At 36.0% G+C, this 12,126-nt stretch overlaps 1 long non-coding RNA gene across 2 annotated transcripts; it reads right to left on the bottom strand.

Moving 5' to 3' along the window:
* Nucleotides 1-812: 812 nt before the first annotated feature.
* On the bottom strand, nucleotides 813-6,302 carry LOC129925218 (uncharacterized). Of its 2 annotated transcripts, none has more exons than XR_008777015.1 (5): nucleotides 4,927-6,302; nucleotides 4,179-4,268; nucleotides 3,976-4,053; nucleotides 3,660-3,836; nucleotides 813-1,086 (listed from the first exon to the last, which is right to left on the bottom strand). It is a non-coding gene; the product is annotated as an uncharacterized LOC129925218 (long non-coding RNA). The 2 variants fall into 2 exon arrangements; XR_008777016.1 differs by lacking the exon at nucleotides 813-1,086 and adding an exon at nucleotides 1,803-1,832 and having other exon boundaries at nucleotides 4,927-6,301.
* Nucleotides 6,303-12,126: the final 5,824 nt, after the last annotated feature.

The following is a 12,126-nucleotide window of genomic DNA, read 5'->3' on the forward strand; positions in this document are numbered from 1 at the left end:
TGTTCGAGGTAAATATTCTCAAGACCTCGCCTAATTTTAGATGATAATATCTCAAAAAAATATAGGTCATGTACGTTACCCAGTACCAAAGAAAAAGTGCTCAACAATGAAAACTATACATTTATATATACCGGTAGCTCATGTTTATAATTTCAACAAAATATTTTTTTCAATTTTGAGCAGAGTAACTAGCTGCACTATCATATTCATAATTTTTTAACAGTGAATATTCTATGTAAGTAAGAGCAAATGTTTCAAGCTACTGTTCAAAAGCCAGTAAACAACAATGATGCTCATATGGTACATCATCTGTAACTGTCAACTTATAACCTTATGTTGTAATAAAAGTAAAGTTCCCCTTTTCAAACTTAGCATCTATAGGGCAGATGATGTTAAGGCCATCAGTTTCTTTGGCTAATGGTTAACAAGCAGGGTGTCATGTAGCTAGCTAAACAACTGTCTTTACTTTCCCCAGCTAAAATCAGGTACCAGTATCCATCAGAGTTAGGGTGTCTTAAAAATCCCAATTTTCACTGAGATTCTAATTCGGGTCTGGAAGCCAATGCTTAACCACTTAGCCACCATGCCTTCCTTATGTTGCTATAGCTGAACGAAATAATTAATGGTGAACATAAATATTTATAATTAATATATGACAAAACTAATGTGTATTTGAAAAAAGCACAGTACCGGTAATCAACAACCAAGAACCACTACATGTTTTATGTAATGCACCTACATAGTATGTTATTAAACTAACAAGATCCAGCACATGTTTGAAATATTATATTTACTTATTTCTTTGTTGTTAAGTCTAGATAGGTAGTTTTTTTTTTCCATTAGTCATTAGTTCTAATATCTGTAGTATGTAAATAAATTTGCTTGTGCATCTTACTTTTTTTAAACATTTATAAACTTTGATTAGGTTTGTTTGTAAAATGTTTTACATGTTTGGGATGTTCCTTCAGAGTTGAAGCCATCATCCTTCTTTTTTTACGATTTCTGTGCCATCACATGTGCCAAGTTCAAGTACTTTCTCTAAGTTATTTGATTTGACAGCAGACTTGGGTAACTCACTTGAATAATCTAAGAAGAACATAAAAAAAAAATTTAAAAAAAAATATATTCCTATGATTTCAAAATGAAAGGTTCATATAAAACATACAAAAAACAAAAACACAATGATTTTCACTTTTTCCAAACCAAAAAATGCTGACATTATCTATTCATTATTTGTGTATGCAGGCTTCATTAACTACTGTATTTTCGCAAATGTACATATCCTGCACAAGTTAAAAAAAATTTTTTTTTTTTTTAAATCTTACAACTCGTATCATATACCAAACGTGACTTGACGTAAACTAACAGTACATTAATTGTTGTTTATCTGTCCCTCAAGATGCTATTGAGCTTCAGTTGTTCCAACAAGTGATAACAGAGTTCAAAATTCTGTGAAATATGAGCCTACCATCATATGTATAAGTAGTATGTTTTTCCAATAGAAAGTCACTGACATAGTTATCTGGTGATGGTGGAGAAAACATTTCACAACCACACAGCGAATTATAGGAGGTATAAAGACCTATCAGTTTACACACAATGTTCATAAAAAATTAAAATACTTATGAGCCTCTTAGGTTATGTTGACGCAGCATTTGATCAAGAAATGATTTGAAAGAAAAGTAACAATGCAATTGTGGCATAAAAAAAAATTATAAAGATTATGTTAGTTAAAAATATGGAAATAAAAATTCATACGGTACCTAATATCCATAATTTGGATTGAAAATTCAATACATTTATTTTCTTAATGCTGTTTTCACTGGATAGATCTGTAATATATAAGATGAGATAAGTATGATTCTGCTGACACATAAATAAATAAATAGCTGAATTATTGTTTCACATTAGGTACTTCGATAAAAATTTCAAAATGATCACAATGCAATGGAACCTATTGAGTTAGATAGAGCTTGAGAAATGCTTTCCAATGATACCAATTTTATATTGCTGAGTTAATTGTGAGGGAAGTTATTAAATTTTTAGTGGCCAAAAATTAGCCTTCTTTAGCCTTTGTAAATAAATAAAAAATCTGTGACCGAAACAACTGACAGTTGAACTTAAATTAACTGTCTTAAAAGTCTTAAAGATATGGGGTTGAAACTTCACACTCTTTTACATTAACCAGTATTCTGTTAAAATAAATTTAAAAAATAAGACCAAGCAATAAAATCTTTGAAAAAAAGTAAATTAATATATAAAAAAAGCCTTCGACAAAAAATAAAAATATATGTGATTTTATCATCATATGAGCCCAAAAATCACAAATAAAACAAATCAGAGATCTGTATTGTGTTTTATTTTGTTTAATTATAATTCTACTGTATTTAAATAGCTATTTATATGCATCAGATAGATAATTCTTATAAATTATAAATGAAAATAGCACTGCGCAGAAAAATATTTCCTAAAATTTAATGACTATAAGTTTCATAAACTTCATAAAAAAACAGTTTTAACCTTTTTGTAGAGCACTGGCAATTAATCATTTTAAAATGCCTTAATTTAAATGCTTTAAAAAATAGATTGTAAATGAAAAATTTCTTGCTTCGGACAATAAAATAAAAAAGAAACCTTGCGATTTTTTTAGAAGTTATTAAAAGATTTTTTACTTGAATTTTTGTGCAATAATAGCTCATCATTTTAAAAATATAATGTACTTATTTATTAACTATTAATTTACATGTATATTAATAGAAAAAAAACAACACACAGAAAAAAAAATTAATTATTAGTTCGCTGAGCTAAAAATTTGAAAAAAAAATTGTAATATTTAATATTATTTTTTAAAGTAATTAAACTTTTTACTTTAAAATTTGCAGATTACAAAGTCATTATAATAAAGACACATTCCCTCTCCATAATCTAGCATTCAAACACTATGAAAGTTAATCTAAATGAAAGATTCCTATGTGTGCTTCTAAAAATAGCTTGTGATAGACAGAAATGGACCATTTCCAGTAAATCAGTGTTGGTTGTTACTAAAAATAGATTTTAACCATCAACTTTGAAAATTAATATCTAAAGAGCAAAGCTACAAAGTTCAAACTTAGCACACAGATATATATTAACATGCTAAATTCAATAGAATTAGTGAGATTGTTGTAACCATAAACACTTTTATTTTATTTAAAAAAGAAAATGTTACCCTTCTTTGTCTTTGTTAATTTTAATATCAAATATCTTTAAAGTGCGCCAAGAGAATTTAATGAAATTTGAAATATACACATTTCATAATATGATAAATTATTGTAGCAAACAACATTGTTGTAACTTTTATAGGAAAAAATTTGTAAAAATGTCAACTTTCACATAAACTTTTGTTAAGAAAAATTTAACAGATTGGCTTCAAAAGCAAATAAAAATGATCTCTGATATCTTATGTTTACAAAAAGTAATCATAATTAGTCCTCAAATCAAATACAATATGCTAAATCTTTGATGGAAATGACCACCCCTAAAAAAAGGGTAAAATGTGCTGACACACTTTTCAGCCATTTTTTGGGAGAAAAAAAATTGATCTAGGTCAGTTTATTGAAGTACCTATTCACATAAATGATATTTTACATCCTAAATCCTACAATATAATATGGCCTTACCAAATTTTCATGAGAATCTTCATACTTCAGTTTCACTTCTATTTCCAACAGTGATACATTATTTGCCATTGGGAAATTTGCTTCATACCCAATCCTGATTGTATTTATCTCTGCTTCTTTTAATTAATGAGTCTGTACTGCACTCAAATCTTTTCTCCAGTATCTCTAGAACATGTTCTGCAGACAGAAAATAAAATAAGTATTAAATAAATTTTACAAGTAAATCTAGACTGCTAATATAAATTATTCAGGAAATCTGGATCATCAGATTTGTATACAACATTTTTGGCTTGAAAATATTGTAAAAAAAAATTACCAGTTTGATCAATAACATCAATGGAGCTCTTGTCTCAACTTGAGTCTTGACTGAAAGTTATTTTCCAACATGGTCCACCTTGAAGAATATGAAAAAATATTAATATAGTAGCCTAAGTATAGTAATAATTTTTTTAAACTTAATCAATTGGTAATTATAATAAAATTGAGTAGTAATAATACTTTATATTTTAAATTAAATACCTGTACTCATTGACTCTTGGACAGATCCAGCAAGAAGTGATCATGATTCATAGTGATGCCATCATTCTTTCACTCTTTGGTTCCCAGAGTCTGAAAATCATTTTTTTTAACATTTCAATTTTTTAAAATCAAAGTCACTCATGAGAAATATTAAATACATAGATCTACATAAGGCATAAGCAATATAAAGATAAATTATAAATTCTGCACAACATATTGAATGACAAGATTATTGACTAGTTTCAGTATAGTATAGTATAACATTGTTAGATTTGCTTCTACAAAAAAGTATACAAAAATGTATTTATAGGCCTACATTTTGCATTTAAATTGAAAATAGATCTCAAGAACTCATGTATTTTAAAATATTAATTTTAATGGTTGAATTTGGTTTTACTATCTTTTCTAAATTGACTTTCTAAATCTAATCTATTAAGGTTCTAATAAACTGTGAGACACGCCACGGGATTCGAATGATTATAATTATTATTTCAAACGGCTTTCCTTGCGTCACTTAAAATAATTATTTGTGCCTAGTGACGGCCTAGTCTGACTAGACTTAAACTTAAACCAAAAAAAGCACATTCACAAACAAAAATGACATTAAAATTAAATGTAGATGTAGATCTAGATTCTAGTATTCTAGATCTAATCTACTTTAATTTATCCAGACTTAATCTCTATAAATTATAATAAATAAGTATAAAATAATAAAGTAGATCTAATTGTCTAATAAAATAAAAAGTACCTTTGCTTGACGCACACATTCCAAAGTTGTTAGAATAGAGTCGAGTTAATCACAAATCAACACAATCTTGAAGTAGATCTATGAGTACTATGACTGGAATGGGATGGTCATGGTGTTTGGTTCTGGCGCTATTTTTCTTAATGATGCAATAGGCTGTAGCCTATCATGTAGACCTGTCTCTGGTTGGTCAATTGTAAGTAAGCCACGTGACCGGGTAGCCTACACATTGACCAGCGGCACAGTCTTTCTTCCCCCCCCCCCCCCCCTCAGGACTATAATCTTCTCTAATACTGTATTAGTAGTGTCTCTTGTTGAATATTTAAATTGTTTGTTTTATTAACCCTAGTATTTCGATACCATAAAGCAGTGTGCAGCATTTGAACAAATGATGTGAGGATGTGTTGGTTCATCTCGTGACCTCATCTACTTGACTACCGTACTTACACAAATTGCATTATAGACATTATAATTAACGAAGATGGTTCTTACAAAGTTAGATTGCACGATTTAAAATATGGATCTAATTAATTTTATATATATTTTAAATCATAAATATTCTAGAATGGGGTATACAGTAGATATTAGATAAAACACTGACACGTACATAGTCTACAACTATGGCTACAACACATTTGCATGCCTCTTGATTTTTTTTATGCTCTTTATCTTCGTAGAATCAGTCATCGATAATATTTACGAACTGTGCCTATAATGTAGTTTATTAGATCTGTCATGTAGCATGTATTTTGAGTCATAACTTTTTTTTAAATGTATGAAACTGAATAGCAAATCCTGTCGTTCATATCATGATCTTGCCAGTTATATCTTATACTTTAAAATAAAAATTCCTTGAATTATATTTAAATCATAAGATAGTTTTAGTTACGTGTTTCATTATATTTGAATGTTATTGACCTAAACATTTGTGTAACTCATAAAAGAAAGAGATCACAAGGTCTATTACGTCAACAAAAAGATCGAGTAAAGAGGTGGTACGAAAAAGATTTACAGTGAGAGTCAGTGAGCCTTGACCTACTGACCATCAGTGTGAACACGTGTACTTTCTTGCTTGATAGCACGCGTTCTATGCAACGAGCAAGGAAAACGTCAAACACGTGTTAACCTAAGCTGATCTTTATTTGTAGGAATTTTACACGCACTCGATCTTTATAAATTGATATCTATATTTAAATATAACTGAGACAAACATTTAAATCAATATAAAAGCATTCTTATTAGTCATGTTTCAAAACGACTAAATAAATTCAAACACGATTGGTAAAACCCCTATTGTTAATATTCTTTGCTTGTGTAAAGTTTGTTTACATTAAAAATATCTACCGGTACTGGAAACTAGCATTATAGGCTACATTAAAACTTTTAAAATCGGCCTATTACCAGAAGATGCAATAAGAATTGCAATTTAAATAATTTATTTATTTGAAATCTTATTGAACAGTGCAACTATACACAATTACAGTAAATCAGATCTGTAGTATGAATGGTTAAAATATATTTAATACATGTTACAGATAAAACGTAAAAAAAAAAAAAAAAAAAGAAACCAATGCTGTGCTTGTTTAACTGGATCTGTTGATTTTCTATGTTAACCTAAATATATATATATATATATATTTATTTATTTCCTGAGGTAGATGTGAAAATACATAACCCTAAATATCAATGACTGTTCAGTAAATACCGGTACCGGTACCTTCCGCAATGATAGAAACCTACAAGAACGACAGATTCAGTTTTATTACTTCGAGAGGCGTCATTTTGTCTAGCGTTTCATTAGGTGTTAACTCGAGACATCCAGCAGAGTGGGTAAAAAAAAAAAAAGAAGAAAGGGGAGTTAAGTTAGAGGAAGGCTATAAAAGAGATCACCATGATGTTAATTAAACATCTGGGTCAGATAGACGTAGAGGGAGTGTGACATGGTCACGTGGGGTGTTACGTACATTACATGAGCAAAGTCAAAATGATGCCTAAGTGAAGGTCCATTTACAGCAAGTGTTGTAAAGTCACAAGTTGCTTTTTTTTTTTACTCGAAAAAATCAAAACACTCGACATCATATTAATCGCACATTTGTATCTAGCCATCTCATGAAAAATCTTGGAGCTAGGCAATGACCCTTTTTTTTTTAAAGTGTCACGTACTATATTAGATCTAGAAATTTTAAATTGGCATATAACATGCATAGTTCATACACACGCGCGCTAACAAACATGCACACACACAAATATCCCATATATATGTCGTTATAGTAGAAACGTTTTGATCAAACTACTGTGAGAAGAATAAATAAAATATATAATATAAATCACTTTTTGACTTAATGACATTGAATGTTATACCTAAAAATGACCTACAATCCAATTTATTTAATAAAGTATAATGTAAGATAAAATTATCACAGTTTAGAAATCAGCATTCTATAACTTTAAATTAAATGCAAAGAACGAAAAAAAAAAGAAGTAAAACATATAGGAACCTATACACATTTTTATGAAAATAAAATAATTAAAAAACAGCAATATTGTTTGTATTAATAATCTAAGTGAGTCTATCCGAGCCAACATATTAAAGTCATGGTTTTCTTTTTTTTCTTTTACCTCCCATCGAGTTATGTTACGTAATAACTTTCTATGTTTCGTCTGAGATAACAGCTAGACCGGGAGAGCATTCCTTGTCAGTAGGGAGAAAAGAGAGAGAGAGAGAAACTAGAGGCAAACTGAGCCCAGACTCAGCCCTAAGGGCACCCGTTTGGGCCAACGTTCATCCCCCAAATGGGGCCCATGTGTTTAGCCCTATCAGGCCCCTCAATGTTTTCCTCGTACTGGCCCCCATGAGGTTTACATCAGGGCTTCCACTGGGCCCCCTAACTGAGCCCAGACCCAGCCCTAAGGGCCCCCGTTTGGGCCAACGTTCATCCCCCAAATGGGGCCCATGTGTTTAGCCCTAGCAGGCCCCTCAATGTTTTCCCCGTACTGGCCCCATCAGGGCTTCATCTGGGCCCCCTAACTGAGCCCAGACTCAGCCATAAGGGCCCCCGTTTGGGCCAACGTTCATCCCCCAAATGGGGCCCATGTGTTTAGCCCATTCTGGCCCCTCAATCTTTCCCCGTACTGGCCCCATCAGGTTTCCATCAGGGCTTCAACTGGGCCCCCTAACTGAGCCAAGACTCAGCCCTAAGGGCCCCCGTTTGGGCCAACTTTCATCCCCCAAATGGGGCCCATGTGTTTAGCCCTAGCAGGCCCCTCAATGTTTTCCCCGTACTGGCCCCATCAGGGCTTCATCTGGGCCCCCTAACTGAGCCCAGACTCAGCCCTAAGAGCCCCCGTTTGGGCCAACGTTCATCCCCCAAATGGGGCCCATGTGTTTAGCCCTTTCTGGCCCCTCAATGTTTCCCCGTACTGGCCCCATGAGGTTTCCATCAGGGCTTCAACTGGGCCCCCTAACTGAGCCCAGACACAGCCCAAAGGGCCCCCGTTTGGGCCAACGTTCATCCCCCAAATGGGGCCCATGTGTTTAGCCCTAGCAGGCCCCTCAATGTTTTCCCCGTACTGGCCCCATCAGGGCTTCATCTGGGCCCCCTAACTGAGCCCAGACTCACACCTAAGGGCCCCCGTTTGGGCCAACGTTCATCCCCCAAATGTGGCCCATGTGTTTAGCCCTAGCAGGCCCCTCAATGTTTCCCCGTACTGACCCCATAAGGTTTCCATCAGGGCTTCAACTGGGCCCCCTAACTGAGCCCAGACCCAGCCCAAAGGGCCCCCGTTTGGGCCAACGTTCATCCCCCAAATGGGGCCCATGTGTTTAGCCCTAGCAGGCCCCTCAATGTTTTCCCCATACTGGCCCCATCAGGGCTTCATCTGGGCCCCCTAACTGAGCCCAGACTCACACCTAAGGGCCCCCGTTTGGGCCAACGTTCATCCCCCAAATGGGGCCCATGTGTTTAGCCCTAGCAGGCCCCTCAATGTTTTCCCCGTACTGGCCCCATGAGGTTTCCATCAGGGCTTCAATTGGGCCCCCTAACTGAGCCCAGACCCAGCCCTAAGGGCCCCCGTTTGGGCCAACGTTCATCCCCCAAATTGGGCCCATGAGTTTAGCCCTCTCAGGCCCCTCAATTTTTCCCCGTACTGGCCCCATGAGGTTTCCATCAGGGCTTCATCTGGGCCCCCTAACTGAACCCAGACCCAGCCCTAAGGGCCCCCGTTTGGGCCAACGTTCATCCCCCAAATGGGGCCCATGAGTTTAGCCCTCTCAGGCCCCTCAATTTTTCCCCGTACTGGCCCCATGAGGTTTCCATCAGGGCTTCATCTGGGCCCCCTAACTGAACCCAGACTCAGCCCTAAGGGCACCCGTTTGGGCCAACGTTCATCCCCCAAATCGAACCCATCTGTTAAGCCCTTTCAGGCCCCTTAATGTTTTCCCCGTACTGGCCCCATGAGGTTTCCATCACGGCGTCATCTTGGCCTTCTGATTTCGCCCAGACTCGACCCCTAAGGGCCCCATTTGGGCTTTCATTAATTCTCCCCAAAGGGCCAAGTATCTATAGCCTTATTGGGGCCCACAAGTCCTTTCCCTTACTGGTCCCACACGGATTTCACAAGGGGATTTTCTGGGGCCACTGACTGAGCCCAGACTCAACCTTAAGGGCCGAGTTCTTCCCCCAATTGAGGCCCATGTGGTTAGTATGGGCAGGCCCAATGGGGGTCCTTACCGGGCCCGAAAATTTTGCTATCAGGGATACAGTTATTGTATGCAGCGTTTACATCAGTTTTTATATTGTTCGTAAAAAAATTTCTGATAAATTTAAAGTATCAAAAAATATAGTTTTCATTAAATATGTAAATAAAATTATTAAATCAAAAGAATCGTCCTTATATATTGTATAACAATAAAACACTTGTTTTTATTTCATAGCTATATACATATATATTAAAACGAAATAAATTTAATGTAAAAAAAAACAAAAAAAAAACGAAGCAATAAAAAGTTTATATAAAAAAATAACAAAACATTCAATGAGTTTATTGTGTTTATAATGAAATGGGAGACTATCCGAACCAATTATATTGAGCTCTTTTTTTTGTCTCCCCTTGAATTTCATTACGCAACGAGTTTCCTGGCCGACGGTCTCGTCCGAGATAAGAGCGAGGCGGGGAGGGCACTCCTTGCCAGTAGGACGAGAAGGGGGAAGGTGGTGGGACCTTAGCTGTATTACGCAAAATTCAGACCGCCAGCCGACGCCCAGCAGTGAAACAATGGGGCGAATCTCTCCATCCCCTGCTACTTACGGGCCCCATTCATCTAAGGGGGGTTTTGAATGGGCGCATGACGGGGTAGGAAAGGAAAAAACTGCCCCGCACGACTATCCGGTTCCCCGTGCGGGCCCCTAACTCAGCCCGGGCCTGAACAGGTAGCTTTGCTGGCTGGGAGATTCCCTGACATTACTAGCAAAGGGGTCTGGGGGAGCGCTAGGAGCTCCACCAGCGCGGGGCGAAGCCAAGCACTATTTCTGGTATTGAAAGCCAACAAAATGCATATTCTGAGGTATCTACAGTACATTTTAATGCTATTAAAAAGTTTTATTTCGAAAACCTAATATGCTATTCTTACTGACTTAGACCCTCCCACGCCGTTCGGAGCATTTGACGTCAAGCAGTTTCCATAAAAATTTGTCACTGGTAATGTCTGAAGCCTCTTCCCACCTACCATGAGGACCTCCATGAATGAGTGGCGTCAAGTTGTACTAGCATATCATTGCAACTCTTCTTATGCGTAATTCATTTTGTCGGAGAATATGTCCCGCAAACCTCATGCGTCGTTCTCTCACAATCTTACTAAGGGGTCGACTCCCAGTTCGGCATAGGATTTCCTTGATTTAGACCCGATCTCTATAACTTACTCCTAAAATCTGTCTTAGCCATCTTTGTTGAGCCACATTTAGTGTTTTTCAATTTCGGCAGATGACTATTCAATGCAGTTTATTAATGGACCCCTGCCGCTGGTAAAAATAAGTAACTGCTCTTGAATACGCTCTTGGAATTAAGTGACTGTAGTTTGCTTTAGATTTTATATCGAAAAGAGAAGTTTTATCGTCAAAATCTTCTGTTGGGGGTTTTGCACCTCAAATGCTCTGTAGGGGGATCTTAGACTCAAAACCATCTTTAAAACCTCTCACATTTCATTAAAAAGGATAATAAATTCCAAGTGAAGCCTACGGGTTTTAAACTTTTAAAAAAAAGTCATCTGTAGAAGAAACTCAAAACCCCCGATTGGCTTGGCTACGCTCAAATAATTTTAGTGTGTAATTTGCTTTTTTTTATTATATTGAAGATGTATTTTTAGCACCAAACCCCTCTGAATGGGGGTTTAAACTCAAAACCCCTTTCGGCAACACTCATAGCATTTTGAGTGCGTAATTTGCTTTTTTTCTTACACTGAAGATGGCGGGGGGTTTAAATTCAAAACCCCTTTGACTACGCTCATAGATTTTAGAGTGAGTAATTTTCTTTTATTTAAATTGAAGAGGTACTTTTTAGCTTCAAACTTCACTGGAGGGGAGTTTAAACTCAAAACCCCATAGACTACACTCATAACATTTTTAGTGTATAATTTGCTTTTTTTTATTATTAAAAAGAGGTATTTTTTACCTTCAAAACTGAGTCGAAACCCATTTAGCTACGCTCATAACATTTTGAGTGCCTAATTAGCTTTTTTTTATATTAAAGAGGGGGTTTATCGTAAATTTTAGACGGGGTTTTAAAATCAAAATCTTCCTTAACTGTGCTCTTGGAATTAGGGGATTTTCGTTTGCATTTTTTATTGGTTTTGTTTTATAGAAGAGGGGGAGTTAACTGCAAAAACCCCAGGTAGGGGGTTTAAACTCAAAACCCCTAGTAGGGGTTTTTAAACTCGAACCGCTCTGGTAGGCGTTTTAAACTCGAACCCCCCTGGTAGGGGTTTTTAAACTCGAACCCCGCTGGTAGGGGTTTTTAAACTCGAACCCCCCTGGTAGGGGGTTTTAAACTCAAAACCCCTTTAAATTGGTTGTGCTAGGGCAAGTGATGGTTTAGTATTAAAATCTCACCTAAAATAAACAAAATCAAAGCAAAAAATCAGTCACTAAATTCCGACTCCCTTGGGGGGGGGGGGATTTCATTTCGGGGGGGGGGTTTGAACCCCAAGAA

Source organism: Biomphalaria glabrata, chromosome 3 (genome assembly GCF_947242115.1).
Source record: "Biomphalaria glabrata chromosome 3, xgBioGlab47.1, whole genome shotgun sequence".
In the NCBI taxonomy this organism is placed as follows: Eukaryota; Metazoa; Mollusca; class Gastropoda; family Planorbidae; genus Biomphalaria; species Biomphalaria glabrata.